Below are 25732 nucleotides of genomic sequence, written 5' to 3'. Positions count from 1 at the left end.
AGTGTGCGCCATATTGTCTGAGCAGAAACTTCAGTACCCACATCTGACAAATCTTTTATCAGTTCCTCAGCAGTCACACAGGGACTTTTCTCCACTCTACGCTTCAGGTAGCGCACAGCAGTCGAAGTCAGCATCTTCTTTCTGCCACAACCAGGTAGCGTTTCAACAGTGCCCTTTGCCTTGAATTTGCGAATGATGCTTCCTATGGTGTCTCTTGGTATGTTTAACATCTTTGCAATCTTCTTATAGCCATTGCCCTTCCTGTGAAGAGTAATCACCTCTTCTCTTGTCTTCCTGGACCATTCTCTTGACTTCACCATGTTTGTAACCACACCAGTAAATGTCTAGAAGGAGCTGAGTATCACAGTCATTTTAAAGCTGCCTAATTGGTGCTTATTAGGCTTTATTGCTGCTCCCTGACATCCACAGGTGTTTTCAATACCTGATTGAAAACACTTCAATGAACCTCTGTTCTTCAGAGTGGTAGTCTTTAAGGGGTCGAATAATTGTGTCAATGAAGAATTCACAAAAGAAACATTTACTACTGTATTACAAAACCAATTGATGTCATTTTAGTTGCATATGGTTCTTTAAGTAGTCCTTGTAGGATTTAATTCTGAATACAATTACAAATGTACACTAAATTCCCTAAAACCCTTTACAGCATTGGGGGTTGGATCATTTTGAACACAACTGTATGTTCAGTTTAATAAAGAAAAAAGGAGCCACTTACATCAGGTTTTCAAAGGAACAGCTTAGCAGCATCGCCCGCCGGTTTGCGTTCCTGCTGCTTTCCAAGGAACCGGAAGTGACGTAAGCGTAATGCGTGGACCCGACCGGTTTCGTCAGCCTACGTGTGACGTCATCAAGGATCACGCACTACGCTCAGTGTCATCTCTATATATACCTCAGATCGGGATAGATAGACCAATGAATACCAGCGGCAGTAATCAGATTTAACCAATGGATAATAAACAAGAAAAAGTACACATCCATTTTGGTACTATCTAGTGGGTATGTCTATAAGCATCGTATTACAGCTACATCGCATACATAGATACGATAGATCATACACCATCTAGTGGCCAAAAAAAGGAATTAGATTCTATATATCCATAGTTATGTTACTGAATGATATTTCATTTGCCAATCTTTTATGGTCATATATTATAAATCCCTTCTGCTGGTATATAGGTTCATTACACAATAATGTTATACTTTAAGTAAATAGTAATACTTTAAGTAAATCAACCCTAATGATTTCCATATTTCCATATTTAGGTTTCTATGCATTACTGTTGAGAGATCTGACCCAAAAAGGCAGAAACTACTCGAAATTTGTTAATACATTTTTGCATTCCTTAAATACTACATGCCTGGACCCCTACTTAATTACTACATGCATTTAATTATTTATTTCCTTCTGTGAATTGACTTTAACCCCTTTTCATGCTGTATTTTCTGAGCATTTTGTGGTAAATACCGCAAAACAGCATAGTGAATTGTCAATTTCAGGATTGCATGCAATACTTAGGGGAAATGTGTCCGGACACCAAAATTCCACATGCGATTTACTTTAGGGAATGGAGCCTATGGCACTTGAGTAGTCAAAACCTGTGTTATTTTAATGCAGCACGCGCTGGCATCCTTAATAATCAGTGAATAGCTGGTTGTAAAAGAGCTGGCAGCCGCTGGAATCTGGCATCTCGATCAGCATCAGCTACATCAGAAAATGATGAAAAGGTAGCGCAATGGCAGTGCCTGCTAGTGACACCCCAGAAGGAAACAAGCAACCTACCATAACTGGCACTGTAACTCATTTGTTCCTTATAGGATTCTTGCTGTAACAGTACCCAAGTACAGAAGGCCAGATCAAGACAATGATGTTTGGATCAGAAGATTGCAGAGCCTGATCTGACCATATGAAATTCCTCACACTCAGCCTTCAGAACTAGATATTAACAGTGTAGCAGGGGAAGTTAAGAGGGTAATCATGCACCTTCTGGCAGAGGACGGAAGATGGCAGAGCTCAGGAAAGCAGAATCTATTCTGCAATTCACCCTGGAATTGCAAGAAAAAGTAGCAGTAGAGTTCCGCCATAAGGAAGGGACCATGCAGCAGGACAGCCCAGCCTGCATAGCACCAAGGGATGACAAAGGAACTGTTAATGGCTGGATTTCTGTCTGAGAAATTTTACAAGAAAAAGACAAACTATTAGAGATGGGCATATTGTGCTCATAGCAGAGACATATCGGTTCAAAAGTACCCATGGCCTCCACAGATGAAAAACCACTGGACTCTGCAAAAATTGAACAGACAGCTTCATGGGAGGCAGCAATCCAGAAGTTGATGTAAAGGATAGCTCAGCTATGAAGAGAAGGAAAACACCCCCTTATGAATAAAAAATTATCATTGTCTCAGCAATAATCAAAGCAGACAAGGTCACTTTTCCCTTGCAGAGGCTGCAAAGCAATAGGCAATCGCTTCAGGAACTGTATATAACTGAATGCTGGTAAAACTAGAAAAGCCTGCTACTAAGAGTCAGTTAGTAGGGTGGCCCAGCAGACCCAGCAGGACAGGTCACAAGTCACTAAGAAAATTAACTGAGACACCATGTGGATCCCACTGACAGCGCCAACAACAATCCCATAAAATTAATTGGGACTACCTGGATGCAATTAGAACTGTGGGAACAGAACCTCATGCCTTTTTTACCTCTGGGCATTGGGGGTAAATTTAACAGTGAAAATATAAGGAGACAGGGTTTTGAAACTTCTTAGAAGTGCTATAAGTCTCTATATGGATCAGGCAATATTTGCTATGCCTGCAAGAGAACACTTTTGAATAAGAAGAAAAATGATGAATTTAAATCAGTGAGCACAGGGAAAGTGTATAAAATCGATGATTTCATTACATGTAGAACAGAAGGGGTGGTCTATATACTGGAATGTTTATGTTCCATTCAGTATGTAGGCAGAACTAAAAGACCGCTATGGAAGCGCCTACGAGAACACATACAAAACATTCAAAAAGGTTTCCAGAAACATAGTGTTTCCAAGCATTTTTTGGAAGTACATAACCAAGACCCCTCCTCCCTACGTTTTTGGGGAATTGAAAAATATAAACCCCACTGGAGAGGGAGTAACAAAATAAAAACGCTGAGCCAAGCAGAATCCAGATGGATTTTTGAAATCCAGACACTTTCGCCTCAAGGACTAAATATTGAATTTGATTTAAACTGTTTTATATCTAATTTTTAATTTTATTTTTAGTAGTATATTTATCTTCTTTTACAATTATTTTAAATGACTCTGTTTCAGAGATTATCCCCTATTTATGCGAGAAAACATATAGTATCCATCCATTAGTAATAAATGTATATTTATTAATTAATTATAAAGTTTTATATGAATTTTAATATATCCATCATGTATCCAAATATTATCTAGATTTTAATCAATGCTATAAGGGTTTAGTTTTAGATAGAGGATATGTCATTTATATTTGTTTTCATATATAATTAATATTTTTTCATATATAATTGAGCATTGCTGATATATATCAATTATACATATATTTTTCATGTATTTTCAACATTAGCGGTCAATTTGTTTCATGACCACAAGATGGGGCAAAATAGGAGGTTTGCAGAAGTAAAGGCTACCTTCCGTTATGAGACATGAGAATAGGAAAGAGACTGAAGGGTTAATGATCATGCTTTAGTTGGTATCCATGGCTACTTCTGCGCTATAAAAGGTGGAGACCATCACCCTTAGCCCATCCCTTGATAAAGTCACGTGGTTTGTGACGCAACACGTCGGGAGGCATCGGGTGACGTCTACTTCCGGTTTAAGGCCGTAGCGGGAAGTACCCAGAGGATCGTTACCGCACTATTGCGGCTGCCGTTTATTGTCTGCTATCGTCATTTTAAATGTGAGTGTACTCTATATATCATTTAAATAAATATCTATTTTATGACATACTTCACTATGGATTCCAATATGTTTCTTTGAGTACACTGGGATCACTGGAATATTCATTGGAAAGGTGGCTATTGAGGAAGCAGTGGGAGTCACTAGGTGCTGATATCATACAATCATAATACATCAATAGCTCATCTAGAGTCCCTCTCAATCAAATACCTAAGTGACAGCGCATATATCAACCCCCATTTTTTCAATATTTAGACATCTTTTCTGTCCAAAGGAGTTCAGAGACACCAGCAAGATGGGACTAAGTTTCTTCCAAGATGCAGGTTGTATCCTGTCCTAAATAGGGTCCATATTGTAGAATTTGGAAAAGAAGTACTTGTCATTACATAGTTAGTTAGTCAGGTTGAAAAAAGACACAAGTCCATCTGGCTCAACCAATAAAAAAAAAAAAAAAAAAAAAAAAGTAAACCCAACTATACAATCCCATATACACAATCCTATACCTGCAGTTGATTCAGAGGAAGGCGAAAAAACTCCAGCAAAGCATGATCCAATTTCCTACAGCAGGGGAAAACAATTCCTTCCTGATCCCCGAGAGGCAATCGGATATTCCCTGCATCAACTTTACCTATAAATATTAGTACCCATTTATATTATGTACACCCAAGGCACAGGTCATTGTCAAGGGTACCTAGACCTGAGAGACAAAACCAGAGTATGAAGCAAATGTATTGGCAAGAAACAAAGGTGGAGAAGGGGAGTTTAAGTACAATTGAGGAATGGACAAGTGAGGTCTAAGACCTGTGCCCAACTAGACTTGCATCCACAAGCAATGAAATTCTACAGTGGGCAATATAAAAACAGCATAAATTACTCTTAAAATATATCTAAAGTCTGAGTTTTTTTTTCTATCCATGTTGACCATGCTTACCAAGACAGAGAGAGAGGGTAAATCTTCCCAGTGAGAGAAATTAAGAAGAAGTGTTTTTGTACAACAGCTACAAATATATTCTTCAGCCAGTAGATTGCAGTGTTTATAGGTTTTTAGCTACATCTAGGGTTAAACTCAATGTCTTTTCTCTATAAGAAAAGTTTCCTTTTTCTTTCTGCAATTAAGCAGCAAAACCCAGGTAGACTGTTCTGTAGGGCTACTGTATATACAGAATTTCTAACAGGTTATGGGCCCATACAATCAGGGCTGCTGATAGGGGGGGACCACCAGCCCTCTTGTAGGGGGCCGAGCACACAGGGGGGCCCACAAAGAGAGGGGGATTAGTGATGGACAACAAATACGGTTACTTCCCAGCGGGCTAAAAGAAGGATGAGGCCAAAAAAGATGACTGACTTTTCATCTATTTTTTACACATACTGATCATCATACCAGATAGTGGTTGGAAAAATGAATCATTTGTGTGGTTTTATTTCTTCTTATAAGGCATAGTAGGGTAGCTGGTTATTGATCTTGTGTTCCATATAGCAGGAACATCCTCTAATGTATTAGGAGTGGTAAAGACCACATTTAAACAGAAGTAAGAAACTAGGGAAAAACCCTTTTATTTCTATAATAGAAATGGTTTCAAAAGTGGCAGATGTATGTTACCTCTGTTGAAGCCCCATTAACCACAATATAAGGCAAGATAAAGATCTTACAATGCATTATACAGACCACAATTGGGCCGGAATAGATAATGTCATTTGCAAGAGAATATTTGGGGATGACGATGTATGCCTCTCCAACTAAATCGTATTGCCTGCCGAATTGTAAAAATTTTATATATATGCATGCCATCCAAGTGTCAATGGGGTAAGCATTAGTAGATGTTTATCGACCATACATGTATGTATTTTATCCTAACATTTATTATAGTTGCCAGTGGTACTTGTCAAATAGTATACGGCGACCAAAAAAAGGAGGAAAAGAAAATAGGGGGATCACTTCCAGGATATGTGGATTGTGTACGAGGTTCAATTTTTCAATTGGATCGTGTGGACAGTGAGCACCCGAAGAGTCACACCTTAGGGGTCCCAGCCTCCTGAGGAGAAACCCTCAAGAAAGGGCTTAAAACTGATATTGTCATTGAGGCCTGGGGGTATAATAGCCTTCAAATTGTGAATCCATCTAGATTCTCTTTGTAGGAGGGTTTTATCCCAATCTCCTCCTCTGCTGCTGGGGTGTACTCTATCCAGGATGATAAAGAAAACCTGCGGGAAAACGCCTTTATGTGTGCCCAAAACGTGTCTCCCCAATGGGAGGTCAGGATTACACTGACGCATACAAGAGATGTGTCTTTGTGCTCGTTTGTGAAACTCGTTTTTAGTCTTTCCCACATAAAAGCACCCGCAGGAGCAGAGGAGGAGATAGACCACTCCACAGGTCTTACAATTTGCATAATGCAAGGGTTTATAGGGTTGGCCATTGGGTAAGAGAATGTTGGTGTTAGTATACATGTGGCGGCAGATGTTACAGCCGCCAAATTTGAATGTCCCCAATCGCTTACAAGGATCACATCTGAATTCACCGGTGAACTCACTGTTCACCAATCTATCCTTTATTGATCGTGCCTTCCGGTACGTTATCGCTGGTTTTTCAGTTACAAATGGGTTAAGGTTCGGGTCCCATGTTAACAAGTGCCAATACGTGGTGCCTCAAGTCAAGTATAGGATTTTAAGGGCAGGAGTAAGGCGAAATAAGCAATAGTTTTACAATTTATAGGTAAAATTTATTTACATATATAGTAGTATACAGAAATTTGACTGAGTTTAATGGGTAAAGTCCCATTGTGATGGTGAAGAGAAAATAGTAAGGTGTGTTTACACGTGGAATAAGTGACTTTTGAACAAAATAGTAGATGGTCCTGCTCTGCTGTTCCTCATATCAAAGAATGGGAATGATTGCAGAGAGGGGCCTGATCGGTATTTCCGACATGTTTCGGCCTGTGGCGGCCTTTATCAAGGATATGTTACCGATTATATTTTTTGTCCACTTCCTGGAGTATTGCTTTCCCAGAGTTTCTCCTGGGCCACGTTTTTCTGGTCCAAAAGTTCAATGTGGCTGTGGTTTGTAGATTTCCACATTGATAGAGATCATGCTTGGTAGAGAAAATTTTGGTGTGGTATCACAGCATGTTGCCTCCAGGTCCTGTCCTCCCTCGATCCGGGAGAGATAGTGTTCAAGTCAAAGTTTAGAGTAAATGTTAAATTGTACAAGTTGTTATTCATACAATTCACACACTCAGAGAGCAGAGAGATGTATCGATGCCATGCTAGTATGTGTTGTGTATATTGGAGGTGAGATTCCTCAGAGAGTAAAAAACGTTCCCACTCCCCCAGGTACAGGTTTGTGTACGATGGGGCGCAGCATGTCCCCATCGCAACGCCCTGTACCTGGAGGAAGTGGGAACCATCAAAAGCGAATACATTTCGCAATAAAATGTACTCGAGGGATTGTAGGATGAAATTCCGTGTGGATGGTGAATCCAATTGGATTGGGTCAGGACACGTCCGATCGTCCGGATGCCCTGCTGGTGGGGGATGAAGCTGTATAGAGCTTCAACATCAATCGCCACCAGCAGGGCATCCGGAGGAACCGACATGCCCTCCAATAGTTGTAACAAATGTATTGTGTCCTTGACAAAAGAGGGTAAGATCTGTACAAACAGATACAGTTTGCTGTCAACGTATCTACTAAGATTTTCTGCAATGCTACCCCTACCGGAGACGATGGGTCTACCCGGTGGGTCAGTTTTATTTTTGGGGATCTTTGGTAGACTGTAGAACGTCAGGATCTTGTGGTATTTGTTGCGAAGGTAATGCCGGGAGTTCTTGTCTATGCAGCCTGCCAAATAAGCACCATCGACAAGAGCATAGAATTCTGAGAAATATTTGTCAATTGTTACCCTGGAGATTTTCTTATACCAATTGGAATTGTCCAGGATTTTCCAACACATTTTACTATATTGTTGGTTATTCATGATCACAATATTCCCCCCTTATCAGATGGTTTTATGGTTAGTTGGAACTGCTTTGTGAGTGTGGTAAGTGCGACTCTTTCTTGATTGCTCAAATTAGAGATATTTTTATTAGAGGATGGTCTAATTTTTTCGACTTCACTGGAGACCAGCATAACAAAGGCCGCTAAGTTTGTATTGGAATTTAGTGCTGGAAACTTATCAGATTTTTTTTGAAAACGGGAGGAAGGGTTCGACTGAACCTGCTCACCTAGTAAAGAATCCAAATCAATTCACCACACAGTGCCGGGAAAAGTATCTGAAATTCAGACTCACTAGTGCACTATAAATTTACCAGGAAATCTTCCAGAGGAGTCTTTGCAGCACAAATCAGAGATCTGGAGGAAACCTGATTTTACTATATGCTGTTGTTGCCTAGTTCATGAGAGTGGTTAGGCATAGGCGTCTGTTGAGTCTGAATTTCCGATACTTCTCCCGGCACTGTGTGGTGGTGGCAGGCAAGGGTGGCCCCCATAAGTTGCACCTGTGATCCTTCATGTTTGCACTTTCATTGCTCTATGCACTTTATACCTTTATGGACTCCTATTGATGTGATTTCATGCTTTTATGTATTTATGATTTTATGCTTATATTTATCACATCTGATTCATATATTTTGGTATATGTTATCATCCTATTTATTTGGTAAGAGATTATCACCATCCCTGCGCTACTGAAATTCGAAAGAAAAAGCCAGTTCCTGTTTTTTCTGGATGAATTTTATTTTTTACTATATTTACTCATTTAAGTAGCAGCAATTTGTGTTATTTGTGTTATTCTGTCAGGTTTGTCTTACCTGTAATTCCTACAGACTGTACTGTGCCCACTGCAAATGGACTGTTTGCGGTTATTTGCGGTGCCTTAAACGGGGAGTTTGGTCTGTCACTGTGAAGCGGGCATAACCCTTACACTACCTGATCAATACAACATCATACCTGAAAAAGAAACTCCATGATACAAAACAAGTTTGCTCAGGGAGATAGAGATTTAGTGGACTTTAAAGGCACATATTAAGTAGGCAAAAGACTACCATAGATATAAAAAACGTATATTCTTTTATTTAACCAAAGTTTTTTTAAAAAGAACAAAAGTTCAAAAACACAGAATTATACAATGACATACATATTATTTGAAATAAGAACATTTATCATATCTATAGGTCAAAATATTTGATATACAGATATTGTAGTAGTTACACTTTGTGAGTATTAGGATAGTGGTCTGAAGAGGTCGACGCGTTTCGCCTTAGCTTCTTCTGGACCTCAGACGCAAATATACAATTTATCTCTTTTAGTAGAAACAGAAACATGCAATTAGTACAGAGCATTTTATGTTACATTTTATTTCCATATCTTGTATTAGATTGTTAGTCAAAAACAACACACCTCTCAAAATGCAGAAAACCATGTGATCCGTGGTCATCCGTATCAGTATATCATATTGATCATAGAGTAATAAAAAAATGGGAAGTGAAGAGGGAGAGAGCCAAGGCCCAAAAAACTGGTGGAATAGGCCACCTATATATATGGGGCAAAGGAAAAACATATGAATCTCAAAAGGGTATCTCAGTATCCTCAAATATTAGTAATGATTTATGTTATATTTACCTCAATTCCCACACTGGAATCTATCGAGGATTCAGGTCGGGATCAGAGCAATGATATGGAGGCTGCTATTGGTTGTATCACATGAAGGTCTAATAAGAGAAGTAGTGTATATATTTATATTAGTATTCCCATATCTCATCCATTCAATAGAAATGGAGAGACAAAAACACAAATATATAAAACCACAGGGTTCTATACTTATGAATACATCTCCAAATTGATTCATTATTACCTTTGTATCCTTCTGTTTAATCTTAGACCATATTGGGACCCAGTCCCCTTATAGCAGTAGATATAGGTGTCTTGTAACGTTGGATGGAAAAATTCCCCCCAGACTTGTAGTATATCCACTAGGATGTAATCAGATAATAGTAAATTATATTCACAAAAAGAGGGTATATATCTCGATTTAAATCCCTTATGTTAATGTATACATATCGTATATATATATATATATACCTATAGATATTTGTTACTTACATAGTAGGGTATATTCCAGTGTAAAGCAATGATATTATAGAATTTACAGCTGAAATAACTTGTGAATATAGTTCCCAGGGATAGAAAAGGTATAGTCATCTGGTTCAAAAGGGGGCGACCTAAGACGTTTTCAATAGAAAAGCATGTCTAAATTAGTTTGAATATATTGCCAAGATTTGGGGTAAGTAGTTTTAAAAAGCTCAAAAAACGTACTGCGCCAAGAGCCTCCATCATCCTGCTCGTATCCCGCCATGTCCTGAGTGTGTGTGCATGTCGCATATATACCTGATCATTACCTAATGAATTATGATCTGGTGTTTGTTTGTTGCTCTCCGCGCACCGGAAGTGCGTCACTTTCCCGCCTTCGTATCTTACCTTAGGACGCGACCGGAAGTGCGTCCTTTGTTTACATCCGGTCATGACGCTCGGCGGAAAGAAAACCCGCCGGAAGCGTCAATGAAGCCAGGAATGATCCGCGGAAGTGACGAACGCTCACCAACAACCTCGTAAGAGGGTGGGTCATCGCCGCCCTGTCACTAAACGCGGATAGGTCCTTAATGGCTCAGAATGCAAAAAATTAGATCACTGTGACCAGTATAACAACGGCTTCTGCATAAAAGAGAGGGGTCAAATTATCATTCTGTTATTTGCATTTTTATTGCATATTATAATCTATATATCCACTCTATTGAGGGAACATTTCATATTTGTTTATTCTGAAGCATATATAATACTTTTAGTTATAACTGCATATACATCATATATCAACATTTGAATTAATATTCTTTGGAAGGTATTTTTACATTATGAATGTGGCTTGTATCTAGGACTCTTTACAGGAAGTCAAAGAAAAGGTTATTGCTACAAATACATCATATGATAAAACAATGAGAGGAAAGAAGAAAAAAGAGAAACAAGAGAAATCGGATAGCATCATAATTAATATGTCTCTTATCACCCCAAAAGTCATTTTAGGAAAAGTTGTTTTATTGAGTCCTTATTTTATTCTATCTGTGAAGGAGGATTATTCCACATATGAGGGGGGGGGGGGGGTTTTGATTTCTCAGGGGGGCCCTTCTGGAGAGGTCCCTCAAAGAAAAGGTTTGAAACTTAATGCCTCATTTAGTCCTGGACTTGTTGTAGCTTTTAGCAAATAAATCCAACGTGCTTCACGCTGTAATATAATTTTATCGAATTCCCCCCCTCTCGGGTTTTCCAATATACGTTCTAAAGCTGCGAATTTTACTACTTTTGTATTATTTTTGTGATACACCCCCAGATGTCTTCCGATGGGTGTAGACAAAAGATTATTTTTTCCATATCCTATGTGGTCCTTGATACGGCGCCAGAAATTTCGTTTTGTTTTTCCTATATAATATGCGCCACAATCGCAGAACATAATATATACTATGCCTATTGTTTGACAGTCAACATAGTGTTTTATAGAATGAAGTTGTCCATTAGGTAAGTATAATGATTGGTTTTCGTAGATCCATTCGCAAAATTTGCAATTCCCACAACGCCATGTACCTGGTGTATCCTCGACTGGTTTTTCTCTTTTATCATCAAAATGACTTCTGATGACTCTATCCCTGATTGACTTAACTTTTTTAAAAGTAATTTCTGGGTAATCGTTCACATATTTACTTAAAATGCTGTCATTTTTGAGCAGGTACCAATGTTGCTGTAGGATATTGCGAACTAAGTGATGTTGACGATGGTATGGAGTGATAATACGTACCCTTCCCTCTTGATTTTTATCTTTTTTGTAAAAGAGAGTTTCCTCTCTCGTTTTTTGGAATGCCCTGTTGTAGGCTTTTCGTAATGTTGTGGTTGTATATCCCCTTGCTCGCAACCTGTTTCTAAGTTTGTTTGCTTCCAGACGAAACTGCTCATCATTTGAGCATATTCGTCGAAGTCGCAGGTATTGCGAGTACGGTATACTTTGTACCAGAGATTTTGGATGGAAACTATGTGCATGAAACACAGTGTTTCCAGCTGTTGGTTTGCGATACAGAGTTGTCTCTACTTTTCCTGTTTCTGTGATGGATATTGTGATATCAAGAAAGGGAATAGATTTGTAGCTCCATTGATTGGTAAATTTCAAATTGAATTGGTTATTGTTTAAGGATTTGAGGAATTTCCGCAGGTCCTCCTCCGGCCCCGACCACAACATGAACACGTCATCTATGTAGCGGAGCCAGAGGAGGACATGCGGAAAAAATTGGGCTAGGCCTTCGTCTGAGAAAAGGGTTCGCTCCCACCCCCCCAGGTACAGGTTGGCATACGATGGGGCACAGGAGGTCCCCATCGCCACCCCCTGCACCTGGAGGTAGTGGGAGCGATCAAAGACGAAGGCGTTCCCTGTCAAAATAAAGGCCAAAGCCTCCAGAATAAAATCAATATAGCCCCTCTGTTTGAGGGGACGTTCATACAGAAATTCCCCTATCACAGACAGACCCCTAGTATGCGGTATGCTACTATATAGGGCCTCGATATCAACAGCCACCAAAACCGTGCCCGGTGGTACCACTAGGCCTTCTAAACGTTTGAGAAGGTCTGGAGTATCTTTTATGTATGATGGCAGAGAAGTAACATGTTCTCTAAGAATTAAATCTATGTACTGACTAGTTGGCTCTGTATATGATCCTATTCCTGATATTATCGGTCTGCCCGGGGGTGATCTTAAATTTTTGTGCGTTTTCGGTAACGCATAAAAAGTTGGAACTTTAGGATTTTTAACATATATCGCCTGGTATGTGTCTTTATCTATAAGGCCTCCAAATTGTTCTCTAAAAAGTAGCTGAGCAAAATCTTTTTGTAATGTATTTACCATTTCTGATTCTATCAGCCTATACCATTCCCTGTTATTTAGAATATTCAAGCACATGTCTCTGTACTGTTCCACATCCATTACGACAATATTGCCGCCTTTGTCGGCAGGTTTCACCACGATTTTGTCGTTGGTACTCAGAGACAACAAGGCTTGTTTTTGCTGTTGGGTAAGGTTGTTTTTGCTGTTTTTTGGTATCTGAATAGCCTCAATTTGTTTTGTCACCTGCGTTATGAATGCTGCAATATTGGGATTCGTCTGTAGAGAGGGGAATTTATCTGATTTCTTTTTCACTTTATGAATTGGCAAATCTTTTCCTCTTGAGGTAGGTGTCTCTATTGTGCTGTCATTAGATGTTCTTATATTTGGGGGTTCTATTCCACTTGCTTGTGATGACAATTCAGCGGTCTCATTTTCCTCAAGGAGATCCATGAGGTCTTTGAGAGCCCTGAAGTCCCTTACTTTAAAATCCTTCCACTGTTCTTTTAATATGTGGTCCTGTTTCCTCTTTTTTCTTTCCTCATCAAATAAATATTTGTAAGTTAATTTTCTTCCAAAAAGGTTTAGATCTTTGACAATTTCAAAGAGATTCATCTCTTGAATTGGGCAGAAAGTAAGACCTAAGGAAAGAACTTCCTTTTCATTTTTCGTAAGAACATAAGATGATATGTTTATTATCTAGGCCTGTATTTGGTTCAGTTTGATTGTGAATCTGTCTATCGTGCTTTGGTTTAGTGTGAGATCTGTTTGTGGTTTGGATAGATCCAATTGGCTGTTCATTAGATCTAAAAAACCATCATCCTCTGGTGGTTCGGCTGTGTGATTGTGTACATTAGGTGTAGTGGACATCGTTTTGGGGCGTACCAGTGGCGGAGCTAGACTTTTAAAACAGGGGTGGCAAAGGGGTGGCTAGGTATTATTTTGGGGGGTCAATATACAAAGTGTAATTTAGTGTCAGATTCGTCCACCGCAATGTCGCAGTCCCTCTAATGATCGCTGCCATTACTAGTAAAGACAGGATACAGGTGGTGGTGATCAGAGGATACAGACAGGATACAGGTTTGCCCCCAATGATTATTGCAGAGTGCCACAGCAATGCACCCAATGATTATTGCAGAGTGCCACAGCAATGCCCCCAATGATTATTGCAGAGTGCCACAGAAATGCCCCCAATGATTATTGCAGAGTGCCACAGCAATGCCCCCAATGATTATTGCAGAGTGCCACAGAAATGCCCCCAATGATTATTGCAGAGTGCCACAGCCTTGCCCCCAATGATTATTGCAGAGTGAGACAGCAATGCCCCCAATGATTATTGCAGAGTGAGACAGCAATGCCCCCAATGATTATTGCAGAGTGAGACAGCAATGCACCCAATGATTATTGCAGAGTGCCACAGCAATGCCCCCAATGATTATTGCAGAGTGCCACAGCAATGCCCCCAATGATTATTGCAGAGTGCCACAGCCTTGCCCCCAATGATTATTGCAGAGTGAGACAGCAATGCCCCCAATGATTATTGCAGAGTGAGACAGCAATGCCCCCAATGATTATTGCAGAGTGCCACAGAAATGCCCCCAATGATTATTGCAGAGTGCCACAGAAATGCCCCCAATGATTATTGCAGAGTGAGACAGCAATGCCCCCAATGATTATTGCAGAGTGCCACAGCCTTGCCCCCAATGATTATTGCAGAGTGAGACAGCAATGCCCCCAATGATTATTGCAGAGTGAGACAGCAATGCCCCCAATGATTATTGCAGAGTGCCACAGCAATGCACCCAATGATTATTGCAGAGTGCCACAGAAATGCCCCCAATGATTATTGCAGAGTGCCACAGCCTTGCCCCCAATGATTATTGCAGAGTGAGACAGCAATGCCCCCAATAATTATTGCAGAGTGAGACAGCAATGCCCCCAATGATTATTGCAGAGTGCCACAGAAATGCCCCCAATGATTATTGCAGAGTGCCACAGAAATGCCCCCAATGATTATTGCAGAGTGAGACAGCAATGCCCCCAATGATTATTGCAGAGTGCCACAGCCTTGCCCCCAATGATTATTGCAGAGTGAGACAGCAATGCCCCCAATGATTATTGCAGAGTGAGACAGCAATGCCCCCAATGATTATTGCAGAGTGCCACAGAAATGCCCCCAATGATTATTGCAGAGTGAGAAAGCAATGCCCCCAATGATTATTGCAGAGTGCCACAGCCTTGCCCCCAATGATTATTGCAGAGTGCCACAGCAATGCACCCAATGATTATTGCAGAGTGCCACAGCAATGCACCCAATGATTATTGCAGAGTGCCACAGCAATGCACCCAATGATTATTGCAGAGTGCCACAGAAATGCCCCCAATGATTATTGCAGAGTGCCACAGAAATGCCCCCAATGATTATTGCAGAGTGAGACAGCAATGCCCCCAATGATTATTGCAGAGTGAGACAGCAATGCCCCCAATGATTATTGCAGAGTGAGACAGCCTTGCCCCCAATGATTATTGCAGAGTGCCACAGCAATGCCCCCAATGATTATTGCAGAGTGCCAGCAATGCCCCCAATGATTATTGCAGAGTGCCAGCAATGCCCCCAATGATTATTGCAGAGTGAGACAGCAATGCCCCCAATGATTATTGCAGAGTGAGACAGCCTTGCCCCCAATGATTATTGCAGAGTGCCACAGCAATGCCCCCAATGATTATTGCAGAGTGAGACAGCAATGCCCCCAATGATTATTGCAGAGTGAGACAGCAATGCCCCCAATGATTATTGCAGAGTGCCAGCAACGCCCCCAATGATTATTGCAGAGTGCCAGCAATGCCCCCAATGATTATTGCAGAGTGCCAGCAATGCCCCCAATGATTATTGCAGAGTGCCAGCAATGCCCCCAATGATTATTGCAGAGTGCCAGCAATGCCCCCAATGATTATTGCAGAGTGCCAGCAATGCCCCCAATGATTATTGCAGAGTGAGACAGCAATGCCCCCAATGATTATTGCAGAGTGCCAGCAATGCCCCCAATGATTATTGCAGAGTGCCAGCAATGCCCCCAATGATTATTGCAGAGTGCCAGCAATGCCCCCAATGATTATTGCAGAGTGCCACAGCAATGCCCCCAATGATTATTGCAGAGTGCCACAGAAATGCCCCCAATGATTATTGCAGAGTGCCAGCAATGCCCCAATGATTATTGCAGAGTGAGACAGCAATGCCCCCAATGATTATTGCAGAGTGCCAGCAATGCCCCCAATGATTATTGCAGAGTGCCAGCAATGCCCCCAATGATTATTGCAGAGTGCCAGCAATGCCCCCAATGATTATTGCAGAGTGCCACAGCAATGCCCCCAATGATTATTGCAGAGTGCCAGCAATGCCCCCAATGATTATTGCAGAGTGCCAGCAATGCCCCCAATGATTATTGCAGAGTGCCACAGCATTTGCCCCCAATGATTATTGCAGAGTGCCACAGCAATGCCCCCAATGATTATTGCAGAGTGCCACAGCATTTGCCCGCAATCATTGCAGAGTGCCAGCGTCGTCGTCCCCCCCCCCCCCCATGAGACCGGCTTACTTACCTCACGGACGGACGGTCATCACAGCAGCTTCTCATCGGTCCGCGGCTCCCTGCATCTTCTCAGTCCTCCCGCCGGCGCCTCCTCGACCAATGGCACGGCATTTGCCATTCGGCCAATCAGGAAGCGGGAGGACCCGCTCCCTGATTGGCCGGAGGAGGATCCATGTGACAATAGCGAATTTTCATTCGCTATTGTCACAGAATGGGCGGGCTCGGCTTCGGGACGCACTGTTCTGCTGCTCCCTGACCCTGGCCGCCAGCTTAGAGGGATCAGCCGGTTCTGTGAACCGGCTGATCCCATCCCACCACTGCCTGTGATTCCTCCGCTGTCAGCCTGGATCGGGGTGGCAACAGGGGTGGCAGGGACTTTTTCTGGGGTGTCAATTGACACCCCAGCTAACCCTCTGGCTCCGCCACTGGGGCGTACTGACCCATCCCCGTGAAATACGTGCATTGAGGTAGATGGAGTTTGTGCATTTTGTGAAATAAGTGTAGCTTTTTTATTTGTGTGTTCTATAGTGCGTTTTTTACCGCCGCCTTGTGTATTACCATCACCCGATTTTGAGCGTTTACGTGTCTGTCGATATTTCCAGTGGTTACCGTGCGAAAAATGTGAGTTGTGAGACATATTAGACGTGTTTGAGGAGTCAGATTCATGGCCTCCTTTTTCAAAATCTCTATTTCTTATGTTTTGTTTAAACGTCCTGGGCCGTCTAAAACCCCCTACTGGCCACCTGTATGCTATGTTGTTGTTAAAGGCTAGTTTGTCCCGGAGATACTTTTGTTCCTTCCTATCTACAATCTCTCCATTATATTTCTCCAAGAAAGTCTGGAGCGCATTGTTGCGCACCGAATATTCTGGGAGTAACCGAATATCCTGGTTTTTGGAATAGATCGTTTTAATTTCATCATTTAACTCTAGCATTTCAGCCCTATATTGTTCCAATAGATGGGTAATCATCTGTTTTGAGCATAGTTTGAGGGTATTTTCCCAGTTTTGTCTAAATTCAGGTGATATTATTCTAAGGTTTGGAAAGATCTGCACTCTTAAACCTATGGGGTTTAATCCCTCCTCATTATAGCGCTCAAAATATTTGATGTGCCAGTGGAGGTTTGATTTTTTGATCAAGTATTTTTTTAATTTTTTTTAAAAAATATAGGGCTGAAATGCTAGAGTTAAATGATGAAATTAAAACGATCTATTCCAAAAACCAGGATATTCGGTTACTCCCAGAATATTCGGTGCGCAACAATGCGCTCCAGACTTTCTTGGAGAAATATAATGGAGAGATTGTAGATAGGAAGGAACAAAAGTATCTCCGGGACAAACTAGCCTTTAACAACAACATAGCATACAGGTGGCCAGTAGGGGGTTTTAGACGGCCCAGGACGTTTAAACAAAACATAAGAAATAGAGATTTTGAAAAAGGAGGCCATGAATCTGACTCCTCAAACACGTCTAATATGTCTCACAACTCACATTTTTCGCACGGTAACCACTGGAAATATCGACAGACACGTAAACGCTCAAAATCGGGTGATGGTAATACACAAGGCGGCGGTAAAAAACGCACTATAGAACACACAAATAAAAAAGCTACACTTATTTCACAAAATGCACAAACTCCATCTACCTCAATGCACGTATTTCACGGGGATGGGTCAGTACGCCCCAAAACGATGTCCACTACACCTAATGTACACAATCACACAGCCGAACCACCAGAGGATGATGGTTTTTTAGATCTAATGAACAGCCAATTGGATCTATCCAAACCACAAACAGATCTCACACTAAACCAAAGCACGATAGACAGATTCACAATCAAACTGAACCAAATACAGGCCTAGATATAATAAACATATCATCTTATGTTCTTACGAAAAATGAAAAGGAAGTTCTTTCCTTAGGTCTTACTTTCTGCCCAATTCAAGAGATGAATCTCTTTGACATTGTCAAAGATCTAAACCTTTTTGGAAGAAAATTAACTTACAAATATTTATTTGATGAGGAAAGAAAAAAGAGGAAACAGGACCACATATTAAAAGAACAGTGGAAGGATTTTAAAGTAAGGGACTTCAGGGCTCTCAAAGACCTCATGGATCTCCTTGAGGAAAATGAGACCGCTGAATTGTCATCACAAGCAAGTGGAATAGAACCCCCAAATATAAGAACATCTAATGACAGCACAATAGAGACACCTACCTCAAGAGGAAAAGATTTGCCAATTCATAAAGTGAAAAAGAAATCAGATAAATTCCCCTCTCTACAGACGAATCCCAATATTGCAGCATTCATAACGCAGGTGACAAAACAAATTGAGGCTATTCAGATACCAAAAAACAGCAAAAACAACCTTACCCAACAGCAAAAACAAGCCTTGTTGTCTCTGAGTACCAACGACAAAATCGTGGTGAAACCTGCCGACAAAGGCGGCAATATTGTCGTAATGGATGTGGAACAGTACAGAGACATGTGCTTGAATATTCTAAATAACAGGGAATGGTATAGGCTGATAGAATCAGAAATGGTAAATACATTACAAAAAGATTTTGCTCAGCTACTTTTTAGAGCACAATTTGGAGGCCTTATAGATAAAGACACATACCAGGCGATATATGTTAAAAATCCTAAAGTTCCAACTTTTTATGCGTTACCGAAAACGCACAAAAATTTAAGATCACCCCCGGGCAGACCGATAATATCAGGAATAGGATCATACACAGAGCCAACTAGTCAGTACATAGATTTAATTCTTAGAGAACATGTTACTTCTCTGCCATCATACATAAAAGATACTCCAGACCTTCTCAAACGTTTAGAAGGCCTAGTGGTACCACCGGGCACGGTTTTGGTGGCTGTTGATATCGAGGCCCTATATAGTAGCATACCGCATACTAGGGGTCTGTCTGTGATAGGGGAATTTCTGTATGAACGTCCCCTCAAACAGAGGGGCTATATTGATTTTATTCTGGAGGCTTTGGCCTTTATTTTGACAGGGAACGCCTTCGTCTTTGATCGCTCCCACTACCTCCAGGTGCAGGGGGTGGCGATGGGGACCTCCTGTGCCCCATCGTATGCCAACCTGTACCTGGGGGGGTGGGAGCGAACCCTTTTCTCAGACGAAGGCCTAGCCCAATTTTTTCCGCATGTCCTCCTCTGGCTCCGCTACATAGATGACGTGTTCATGTTGTGGTCGGGGCCGGAGGAGGACCTGCGGAAATTCCTCAAATCCTTAAACAATAACCAATTCAATTTGAAATTTACCAATCAATGGAGCTACAAATCTATTCCCTTTCTTGATATCACAATATCCATCACAGAAACAGGAAAAGTAGAGACAACTCTGTATCGCAAACCAACAGCTGGAAACACTGTGCTTCATGCACATAGTTTCCATCCAAAATCTCTGGTACAAAGTATACCGTACTCACAATACCTGCGACTTCGACGAATATGCTCAAATGATGAGCAGTTTCGTCTGGAAGCAAACAAACTTAGAAACAGGTTGCGAGCAAGGGGATATACAACCACAACATTACGAAAAGCCTACAACAGGGCATTCCAAAAAACGAGAGAGGAAACTCTCTTTTACAAAAAAGATAAAAATCAAGAGGGAAGGGTACGTATTATCACTCCATACCATCGTCAACATCACTTAGTTCGCAATATCCTACAGCAACATTGGTACCTGCTCAAAAATGACAGCATTTTAAGTAAATATGTGAACGATTACCCAGAAATTACTTTTAAAAAAGTTAAGTCAATCAGGGATAGAGTCATCAGAAGTAGGGTTGAGCGAACACCTAGATGTCCGTGTTCGACGGGTTCGGCCGAACTTTAAAAAAAAGTCCGGGTCCGTGTCCCGGACTTTTACCGAACTTTTCCCGGACACCGAACCCCATTGAAGTCAATGGGGACCCGAACTTTAAGGCACTAAAATGGCTCTAAAACACCAAAGGAAAGGGCTAGAGTGCTGCAAATGGCAGCAAAACGTAATTAAGAGCATGGCAAGTGCTCTGCAAACAAATGTGGATAGGGAAATAACTTAAAACAACAAAAAAAAAACAGAAAAATAAAACAATGTTCTTCTTCATCTCTGAAGGACGAGGCCCATATGGAGTAGGAGGGAGGTTGAGGTGGTGGTGGATGTGGCGGTGACATAGGCGTGCGCACAGGGTGTGCTGGGTGTGCCTGGGCACACCCTAATCACCTAGGGCACATAGCATTGCCAGTGAGGAGATGGGAAAGATCTCCCTGGGACCTGCTCTGCTCTATTTCTCCTTGCCTACAGGTACATGGCCCCGATACATTACTCTCCCTGCTGGCAAACACATGCATGTGTATTTCAACTTTGGGGTGCACACCTTAATGCAATAGGCTGCGCACACCTATGGGCGGTGTAGGTGGAAGCGGCGGTGGAGGAGGACCAGGGCCGGATTAACAGCATCATGGGCTTGGTGCTGAGGATTTTGAAGGGCCTTAAGGGCCGTGCCTTGCCATGCACCCAGAGGAGGAAGGGTGCAGCCATGCATGCCTAATTCAACATGGGATGCTGTCTCTGAAGCCCATAAACACATCCATGCATCGCCAACTGTCCCTCCTTGTCCGGCCTTCACGCTGTGTGGGGAGGTTCTGAGGGTGCTGCCTGGGGAAGCGAGCATAGAAGCCAGACTTCTGTGTTTACAAGTGACAGAAGAGCGGTAACAGTGAATATGGCCAACCCGGGGCCTATATAAAAGGTAGGGGCCTGGAGCTGCAGCTCCAATAGCCCCTACATTAATCTGGCCCTGAGGAGGAGGACGAGGTAGCCAACACTGCTTCTTTTCAAAAATTTTAAATGAGGGTACACCCCAAAAGAGTGAGAAAGAGCAAAAATGGAACAATGGGTGGGTAAGGTCGGTATCCATTGCTATTCTGCATAAGGTACGGAAAAGTCCCGTGGGATCCATGCCTGGTTCATTTTAATGAACGTGAGCTTGTCCACATTGTCTCTGGACAGGCGGCTGCGCTTGTCTGTTATAACGCCCCCAGCCGTGCTAAATACCCGTTCAGATAATACACTGGCTGCAGGGCACGCCAGCACCTCCAAGGCGTAAAGGGCAAGCTCAGGCCATGTGCCCAATTTGGAGACCCAGAAGTTGAAGGGGGCAGACCCGTCATTCACTACATGTAGGCGTGTGCACACATACTGCTCCACCATGTTGGTAAAATGCTGCCTCCTGCTAAGACGTTCCATCTGAGCTGCTGGTGCTGCTGTTTGTTGTGGCGTGCTGACAAAGCTTTTCCACATTTCGGCCATGCTAACCCTGCCTTCTGAGGTGCTGGCGGTGCCCTGGTTGCGTTGGCGACCTCCTCCTCCTCCTCCTCTGCCTTGTGCTTCCACTGTGGCCCCGCTGTCAGATGGGAATGCCAGCAGCATGGCGTCTACCAGCGTGCGCTTGTACTCGCGCATCTTGCGATCGCGCTCCAGTGAGTGAATTAAGGACGGTACGTTGTCCTTGTAACGGGGATCCAGCAGCGTGGCCACCCAGTAATCAGCACAAGTTAGAATGTGGGCAACTCGGCGGTCGTTGTGGAGACACTGCAGCATGTAATCGCTCATGTGTGCCAGGCTGCCCAGAGGCGACGAAAGGCTGTCCTCTGTGGGAGGTGTATCGTCCGTGTCCTCTGTATCCCCCCAGCCACGCACCAGTGATGGCCATGAGCTGGCCTGGGTGCCACCCTGCTGTGAACATGGTTCCATCTCCTCCTCCAGCTCCTCCTCCTCCTCATCCTCCTCATCCTCCAGAACTGTGCCCCTGCTGGACAATTGCGTCCCTGGCGTTTGCGTGTGCAGGAACCCACCCTCGGAGCCCCTTGCGAATGACTGCCCTGAAAGCCTTGGAAATGTTACCTCTTCATCCTCCTCCTCCTCCTCATCCTGTGCCACATCCTCTTCCATCATCGCCCGAATTGTTTTTTCAAGGAGGCATAGAAGTGGGATAGTTAAGCTGAGAACGGCGTCATTGCCACTGGCCATGTTGGTGGAGTACTCAAAACAGCGCAACAAGGCACACAGGTCTCGCATGGAGGCCCAGTTATTGGTGGTGAAGTGGTGCTGTTCCGCAGAGCGACTCACGCGTGCGTGCTGCAGCTGAAACTCCACTATGGCCTGCTGCTGCTCGCACAGTCTTTCCAGCATGTGCAAGGTGGAGTTCCACCTTGTGGGCACGTCACATATGAGGCGGTGAGCGGGAAGGCCGAAGTTACGCTGCAGCGCTGCCAGGCGAGCAGCAGCAGGGTGAGAACGCCGAAAGTGCGCACAAACGGCCCGCACTTTCTGCAGCAGCTCTGACATATCGGGGTAGTTTTTAAGGAACCTCTGCACCACCAAATTCAGCACATGCGCCAGGCAAGGGATGTGCGTCAAACCGGCTAGGCCCAGAGCTGCTATGAGATTTCGCCCGTTATCACACACCACCAGGCCGGGCTTGAGGCTCGCTGGCAGCAACCACTCATTTGTCTGCTGTTCCATGCTCCTCCACAACTCCTGCGCGGTGTGTGGTTTGTCCCCCAAACAGGCAAGTTGTAAAACTGCCTGCTGTCGTTTACCCCTGGCCGTGCTGAAGTTGGTGGTGAAGGTGTTACGCTGTCCGGATGAGGAGGCGGTAGAGGATGAGGAAGCGGAGTAGGAGGAGTTACGAACAGGAGGCAAACTGAAGCGCCCTGCAATCCTCGGTGGTGGAAGGACATGCGCCAAATTGCTATCCGCCTCAGGCCCATCCGCCACTGCATTTACCCAGTGTGCCGTTAGGGAGATATAACGCCCCTGACCGTGCTTACTGGTCCACGTATCCGTAGTTAGGTGGACCTTGGCACAGATGGCGTTGCGCAGTGCACACCTGATATTTTCCCCCACTTGGTTGTGCAGGGAAGGGATGGCTTGCCTGGAAAAGTAGTGGCGGCTGGGCACGACGTACTGTGGGACAGCCACCGACATAAGGTTTTTAAAACTGTGCGTCTCCACCAGACGGAATGACAGCATTTCAAAGGCCAATAATTTTGAAATGCTGGCATTCAGGGCCAGGGATCGCGGGTGGGTAGGGGGGTACTTCCTCTTCCTCTCAAGTGTTTGGGAGATGGAAAGCTGAACGCTTCCACGGGACATTGTGGAGATGGTTGTTGGTGACCCAGGTGGTGGTGTTGCTGACAGATCGTCTGTTTGCGGGGTGGCAGGTGCCGGTATCACTACAGATGTGGCTGGAGCGGCCGAGACTGCAGCAGAAGAGGAAGCAGGATGAGCCAGAGACGTTTCTTGGTTTTGAAGGTGTGTACTCCACTGCAGCTCGTGCTTTGCACTTAGATGCCTGATCATGCAGGTTGTGCTCAGGTTGAGAAGGTTCATGCCTCGCTTCAAGCTCTGATTGCACAGGGTGCAAACCACTCGTGTCCTGTCATCAGCACATTTTCTAAAGAACTTCCACGCTAGAGAACTCCTTTGAGCTGACTTTGGTGCGCTCGTTCCCTTGCTGCGTTGGGCAGTAGCGGGCGTAGTGTCTAGGGCACGGCCGCTCCGCTTCTGCACCCTGCTCCCTCTTCTGCTGTGCTGGTGGCTCTGTGCGACCACCGCCTCTTCCTCCAAACTACTCAGGTCACCTGCATGACGTTCATTCCATGTGGGGTCGAGGACCTCATCGTCCTCCACATCATCTTCCACCCAGTCTTCACCCCTGCCCTCCTTGTCGGTCTCCACAATGCTGAACGCCGCAGCAGTTGGCACCTGCGTTTCGTCATCATCGGAGACGTGCTGCGATGATCCTTGCATGTACTCATCTTGAGAAATAAGTGGTTGGGCATCGCTGCACTCAATCTCTTCCACTTCTGGGGCAGGGCTAGGTGGATGGCCCTGGGAAACCCTGCTGACAGAGTCCTCAAAAAGAATAAGAGACTGCTGTATGGCTTGGGGCTCAGACTGCTGGCCTGATTTGCAAGGGGGTGAGGTGAAAGACGGTTGGACATTGGCTGCAGGTGCCAACTCTGACCTTTCTGCAGTAGACTGGGTGGGAGACAATGTGAAGGAACTGGAGGCACTGTCAGCAGCAAACCAATCTACTATCGCCTCAACTTGTTCTGGCCTCATCACTTCTAGGGGCGTTTGATGCCCTACCAAATACTGATGCAGGTTCTGTCGCCTACTCACACTTGAGGAAGGTGTTTCACTTGTGCGTGTAGCTGGCACAGATCGACCATGTCCTCTCCTTGCAACAGGAGCTCTACCAGCAGCACCACGACCCAGGCCACGGCCCTTATTTGACGGTCTCCTCATATTTCTGTAATTTAAGATCTTGCCCTAGAAAGGTTTTTATTGAATAGCGGAATAGAAAATATGATCCAAAAAAAGTGTATGTATATCACACGTACACAACCACACTAGGCCCCAATTACTATTGTTTGTACCCCTAAAAGGCTAGATGAGGAGTAGGGGGAGTATGGAACAGGCAGCACCCTCAAACCTTCAGAAGTATGAGATGAACCCCAACAACTTGGAAAGGTGGATCTCTCTCACACGTACCGACACAGACTATCCCGCAATTCAATTGATCCTCAAAGGTTTTTATTGAATAGCGGAATAGGAAATATGATCAAAAAAAGTGTATGTATCTCGCACGTACACAACCACACTAGGCCCCAATTACTATTGTTTGTACCCCTAAAAGGCTAGATGAGGAGTAGGGGGAGTATGGAACAGGCAGCACCCTCAAACCTTCAGAAGTATGAGATGAACCCCAACAACTTGGAAAGGTGGATCTCTCTCACACGTACCAACACAGACTATCCCCCAATTTAACTGATCCCCAAAGGTTTTTGATTAAATAGCGGAATAGAAAATATGATCCCAAAAAAGTGTATGTATATCACACGTACACAACCACACTGGGCCCCAATTACTATTGTTTGTACCCCTAAAAGGCTAGGAGTAGGGGGAGTATGGAACAGGCAGCACCCTCAAACCTTCAGAAGTATGAGATGAACCCCAACAACTTGGAAAGGTGGATCTCTCTCACACGTACCAACACAGACTATCCCCCAATTTAACTGATCCCCAAAGGTTTTTGATTAAATAGCGGAATAGAAAATATGATCCCAAAAAAGTGTATGTATATCACACGTACACAACCACACTAGGCCCCAATTACTATTGTTTGTACCCCTAAAAGGCTAGGAGTAGGGGGAGTATGGAACAGGCAGCACCCTCAAACCTTCAGAAGTATGAGATGAACCCCAACAACTTGGAAAGGTGGATCTCTCTCA

The 25732-nt window shown here is 43.5% G+C and overlaps 1 pseudogene across 1 annotated transcript in view; it reads right to left on the bottom strand.

Annotated features, from left to right (window-relative positions):
- Positions 1 to 5350: 5350 nt before the first annotated feature.
- The window catches only part of LOC309562165, a 35805-nt pseudogene continuing 15423 nt past the window's right edge, over positions 5351 to 25732 (bottom strand). Inside the window, exons 2-3 of the transcript in view lie at positions 7645 to 7803; positions 5351 to 5469 (exon numbers count right to left, since the gene is read on the bottom strand). The product of the transcript in view is annotated as an uncharacterized misc_RNA (transcript). The remainder of the gene's footprint in view (positions 5470 to 7644; positions 7804 to 25732) is intronic.

Source organism: Pelophylax lessonae (genome assembly GCF_965119305.1).
Source record: "Pelophylax lessonae genome assembly, chromosome: 8".
Classification (NCBI taxonomy): Eukaryota; Metazoa; Chordata; class Amphibia; order Anura; family Ranidae; genus Pelophylax; species Pelophylax lessonae.
This window is presented reverse-complemented; position numbering and strand designations above follow the sequence as displayed.